Genomic DNA, 6,305 nt, shown 5'->3' with positions numbered 1-6,305 from the left:
GAAGGATTCCAGGTTCAAGCCAAGCCTGGCCCAATTATGGGGTGGCTGGAGATGTGTCCAGAGATAAAAGATTCTGCCTAACATGTGTAAGGCCTCTGGGTTAAATCTCCAGGTCTAAACCCCATTCCCAAAAATATTCCGTGTGTGTGTGTGTGTGTGTGTGTGTGTGTGTGTGTGTGTGTGTGTTTTGTGTGTGTTATGTGTGTGTGTGTTATCTTTTATATACTCATGTAGATACTGCAGCTTTTAATTACTCCCTTAAAGAAGAGTCCCCAGACTGGTAAAACCATTCTGAAATCAGTCTGGAGGTTCCTCAGAAAATTGGACATTGAACTACCTGAGGACCCAGCTATACCTCTCTTGGGCATATACCCAAAAGATGCCCCAACATATAAAAAAGACACGTGCTCCACTATGTTCATAGCAGCCTTATTTATAATAGCCAGAAGCTGGAAAGAACCCAGATGCCCTTCAACAGAGGAATGGATACAGAAAATGTGGTACATCTACACAATGGAATATTACTCAGCTATCAAAAACAATGCCTTTATGAAATTCATAGACAAATGGTCGGAACTGGAAAATATCATCCTGAGTGAGGTAACCCAATCACAGAAAAACACACATAGTATGCACTCATTGATAAGTGGCTATTAGCCCAAATGCTAGAATTACCCTAGATGCCTAGAACACATGAAACTCAAGACGGATGATCAAAATGTGAATGCTTCACTCCTTCTTTAAAAGGGGGAACAAGAATACCCTTGGCAGGGAATAGAGAGGCAAAGATTAAAACAGAGACAGAAGGAACACCCATTCAGAGCCTGCCCCACATGTGGCCCATACATATACAGCCACCCAATTAGACAAGATGGATGAAGCAAAAAAGTGCAGGCCGACAGGAGCCGGATGTAGATCGCTCCTGAGAGACACAGCCAGAATACAGCAAATACAGAGGCGAATGCCAGCAGCAAACCACTGAACTGAGAACGGGACCCCCGTTGAAGGAATCAGAGAAAGAACTCGAAGAGCTTGAAGGAGCTCAAGACCCCGTATGAACAACAATGCCAAGCAACCAGAGCTTCCAGGGACTAAGTCACTACCTAAAGACTATACATGGACTGACCCTGGACTCTGACCTCATAGGTAGCAATGAATATCCTAGTAAGAGCACCAGTGGAAGGGGAAGCTCTTGGTCCTGCTAAGACTGAACCCCCAGTGAACTACACTGTTGGGGGGAGGGTGGCAATGGGGGGAGGGTGGGGAGGGGCAAATCCATAAGAAGGGGGGGGGAGGGGGATTAGGGGGATGTTGCCCTGAAACAGGAAAGGAATAACATTCAAAATGTAAATAAAATACTCAAGTTAATAAGAAAAAATTAAAAGAAAGAAAAAAGAAAACAGAAAAAAAATAAAGGAATCAAAAAAAAAAAAGAAGAGTCCCCAGATATTTCAAAGGAATTTAATAAGAAGTGAAATCTCAGTCTCAGCATATTGGAGTTTACTGGCTACCTCCCAAGAAGGCTCAGAGGCATAAACAAATTGATCCCTAGGGGTGAAAAGAAGAGGGTTTGGCCACACCCCTAGATTATCCTACAGAGCCAGAATGCTAGTTTACTAAAAAGTGGGTCATTTGCATGAAGACCAGAAAGAAGGCCTGCCCCCAGCCAGAGCATCCTCCGCTCTTCAGCAGAGGAGCTATGGAGAGATTGATTGGGGATCTGGAGCAAGGGTTTAAGTAGCCTTAAGTTACATACAGCTATGGGGCCAATGGGACTGGGGATGTAGCTCAAGTCAGAGCACTCACCTGGATGAATGGCTGCAGCAGTGGGCTTGATGCTCAATGCAGCAAAAAGGGAAGATGACATCAGGGGCTGGGGAGATGGCTCATTCAGAAAAGTGCTTGTATACAAGATGAGTTCCAACCCACCCGTTCCCCATGCCCTATGTCCCCTATAAAAAAGCTGGGGGTGGTGGCAGATGTTTGCTTGTAATCCAAACATGGAGATGGAGACAGGACCCCTGGCCAGTTAACCTAGCCTGCTTGGCAAACTTCTGGCTAGTGCAATGACCGCCATCTCAAAACACAAGGTAGGTGGCATCCGAGGAACATCCAAAGTTGACCTCTGACCTCCAGAGACTCATGACAATGTGTACACATGCATATGTACACACACCAACATGCATACATATAAACATGCACAAAGAGAAAAGAGGAAGACATCAGGCCAAGACTACTGAATACGTCCATGGTAGTCCCAAGCCATTGCTGCCAGGGACACATGCAGGGGCTTAGGGGTCAGGGTACCACTCCCTCTGCAGTGCTTGAAAGGGCCATCCTATATTGGTCTGTTTCTATTTAAGTAGTTTGCTGACTCCTGTCCATAAACACATTGTTCCTTCAGGCATGTGAATATTTGGCAGTAAAGCTATTTATCCTGTCTCCTAGCACTTGTACCCAAATCCCGGTTCCGTAGGTTCCTAAAGACTATTCACTAACTGCAGACAAAACAGGTCCTGGTCAAATGTGTATTTTCGGGGGAGTTTATAGTGTTTACCAGAGTTTTAAGAAGAGATTTCTATTCGATAGTGGGGAGTGTTTGCCACTCTCTCACTCCATCCCCCTCCATGCCAGTCTTTGAGAGGAATTGGGCTTTTCTGGGTGTGATCCCATCTAATCCCCACTGAGCGCAAGCCTGAGCAAGCTGAGGAAACATCTCCCTAAAGTGACTTAGAAAATATCTTACCTGGACTAGTCAGTGTTTGTGCTGTGGGTGAGCCTTCCTTATCCTTTGGCCTTCCTGCATGAAGGGGCAGAAGAAACACAGGCAACATATGCCACATGGCACTGTGGAATTGTTCTAACCAGAGGCTGGGCCAGGAAGAAACTCCTGTCACTTGTTTTCTTTTCTTGTTCACTTGGATCTGTCCATGCTGAAGTTACCTTGTGAAAGAGCACCTCCTGGCCCATCTCATGTACTGTGTTCTGGATGCCACCTTCTGCAGACACCCTTCCTTCCCAAGGCGCCCTGCTCTGTTCTTCCTTCTATCCCTGCAGTGTCTAGAGTCTCTAGGCTCTCTAGACCTTCTTGGGTTGGTATTTATCAAAAGTGGCAGGCACCAGTGATCCCCATTGTCTTAACCACTGTTCTATTGCTGCGAAAAGACAGGCTCTTTGGGGGCTTGCTTACAGTTTTAGAGGTTTAGCCCATTGTCATGCTGGAAAGCATGGTGTCACACAGGCAGACATGGTACTGGAGAAGTAGCTTAGAGTTCTACATCCAGATCCACAGGCAGCAGAAAGAGAGAGACACTGGACCTTCCTTGAGCTTCTTTCTGAAGCATCAAAGTCCACCCCCCATGGCACACTTCCTTGAAGTAGAAACTTAAGGGTTCTTTGGAAAGTCAGTTGGATCGTGCTTTGCTGGGGCAAACACATGAAGGAGTGTTTTCCTGAAGAGGACACAGGTGAAAGGCTAAGGCAGACTTGTGAGGGAATGTTTCACTGAAGCAGATACAGGAGAGAGGATGTTGTGCTAAAGCAAGCATATGAAAGGACACATGATAAAGAATTCTATGCTAACGACATGCATGATGGTCCAACTTACATTGTGTAGCTGAGATGCATTTGTCAAGGTGCCATAGACAGAAATAGACCAAAAAACTTCTGGGGGTGTGCTGCAGTTTCTTGCTGCTTCCTCGCACTCAGGCTGATTGGCAGAGTGATGTCAGCTGAGATAGATGCATGTGCTGAGGTAAGTCCCATGGAGGACAAATGATGTTTGGAGAGTATAAATAGGACTCGCCGGACAGTTACTGAGACAGAGCTTGGCTTGCTATATGGCTGGCTATGCAATACTTGTGGGTCTCGAGTCTTCACTGATCTTCACTCAGGAGAGGCACAGCTGAGAACTTCTCCTGGTGTCCCTCTTGGTCCCTCCTGCCAAGGCCTGGCTGTCCCTGCTAGGTCATGCCACCGCTGCTGATTTGTGTTTGCTATTCTGACTCTAACCAAACTGGACTGCTAGTATATCCGTAAAGTGTTTGTGAGTGGATTGAGCAGCCGCTGCTAATCTGTGAACTGAACTGCTGATTTCCAGACAACAGAGATGAGACTTGCTCCAAAGAACCTGTATCCGTTCTTCGGTGGGTGGTGGGCTACAAGGGAGGTTAAAGCATTTAAGAACCATCATTAAAAATAGGTTTAGAAATGATTACAGTTATACTTCCTCCTAAAAAATATGGAAAATAGATCATGATTCTACATTTGAAAAGAAAATTTGATAACCTTTTGGATATCAAACTGTCCCCTCCTCATTCTTTTTTCTTCCTCTTTTAAGAATGTTTCCTCTTTTATTTAAGACATTCTTTTCTCAAACAATATGTCCTGATTACAGTTTCACCTCCTTCTACTCCTCCAAGTTCCTCCCAGCCTACCCTACCCTCCCATCCACTCTCCAGCTGTCTGCTCCTGATTACTGGGCTTCTTTCATTGACTCTTACCTTCTTACCTTAGCTCTGAGGTTGTTTTACTGCTGAGAGTTTCCTCTGGGATGGGCAGTCACTTTGTGTCACTGCTATTTCTGACAACTGTTTCAAACCTGTGTGGGGCTCTGGCTTTAGATGGAAGAATTGCTTTGGCTCTGGCTCCAGATCAGGCTGTGGTTTGGGCTCTAGAGCTTGAAGACTGGAAGCAGGTAGACAAGTAGATTCTACAGTTTAGAGTAACCATGTGACACTGAGCTGTGTGAGTTCTTGGCTTGGTCTAGAGGGCATTCTGGCCTCTGTAAGGCTAGATGTCCTAAGAAGACACATGGAGATTTTGCTGGTAGAGTAGGTCAGGTGATCTCAATTTGGCAAGTGGATTTGCATAAGAATTCCCATAGTAGATGAATTCCTAGAGCCCGGGGAGGGATAGTGTGCTGGAGTTGCAGTTCTCCGACCTCACATTGACCTGTCTGATATGGTATGCATTATGAAAGAACTGTACTTGAAGGTCTCAGGCTTTAGGTGAAAGTCCAAGTTTGTGTTGAGAGAAAACCAAGGTTGTGGTGAAAGACTGAGAATGGGCTGGGGTTGGGATTACAGGCCTTTGACCTTACACAGAGCTGGTTGAGTTCACACAGGCTCAGACTTTAGTGAACTGCTAGGCTGTTGCAAAATTCTATTTATTTTCTGAGCTATTTCTTTCATTTCTGTGGACACAACTGCTTAAAGGAGCCTGAATACTCTTAATTAGCAAAAATCAATTGGTGGGTTTTTGGTGTTTCTGAGATTGAATTTGTAATTTCATAAGTCAGAATTTGTTAACATCATTGTACAGTAGATACGCAAGATTCTACTGAGTCATGACCACATGCTACAAGTATTTTCAAACCTAAATGTTTCACTCCTCATTTTTAGGAAAGGTAAGGGGAGGAATAGTGTATTTATGTTTTAATTAACGTAATTTTAAATCAAGGCTTATGAATAACTTGCTTGCTCTTGTTTGTAACAATTGAGTCTGCATCACATTCTAAAGTAGAGAGTGAAAGGTGAAAAACATTTTGATGATTACAAACTCTTTTTAGTGACTGAACTTCTGGATAAATACGCTTTCCTTTCTTTTGAATCTCCCATCAAAATTTCCTTTAGTCTCTTCATAGAAACCTTTGTTATCTACAAAACTCAAAACCAAAAGATCTACTGTGGGCTTCTGAACAGTTGGGCACCAGTGGAAAAGAGAGGCTCAACATTAGGCATGTTAATGTAACATGTTTGGTGCATAACCTTCTGTCATTTATTGAAGTAACTGACATGTCCATGGGAAAAATATGTGAAGTTTCTGTTCAGCCCATCTAGGACTTCCATATTTTCTGAAGGCTACTAGTTTTCAAATACGTATCTTGCAAGGAGGAAATGTTTTAACAAATTTAACCTATAAACATGCCAATTTTGAAAACATAAACTAATTGGATTGGTACAGATCAAAATATCTGATAAATCTGTAAAAGTAATGAAAGGCATGGAACAAAATACACAGGTTATCAGGAACTATCAGGCAGAATTTTTAAAATTATTTTTGTGCATCTTTTGGCTAATACTTTCAGAATTTCACATGATCTATTTCAACAGATTATTCCCCAGCTAATCCTCCCTACTTGCTACTTTATTCACTCTCTCTTCCAACTGAGAGATTACTTTTTGTTTATCATCTTTTTTTCATTAAACCCATTTTGTACTGTCTACTTATTTTTGGTATTGAGATAGCCATACTTCATGGTCAACTATCAGTGGTTTCATCATTAAGGCAATCAAATATACCAA

Source organism: Rattus rattus, chromosome 14 (genome assembly GCF_011064425.1).
Source record: "Rattus rattus isolate New Zealand chromosome 14, Rrattus_CSIRO_v1, whole genome shotgun sequence".
Classification (NCBI taxonomy): domain Eukaryota; kingdom Metazoa; phylum Chordata; class Mammalia; order Rodentia; family Muridae; genus Rattus; species Rattus rattus.
The sequence above is the reverse complement of the archived record's forward strand: the minus strand, read 5'-3'. Positions refer to the sequence as shown.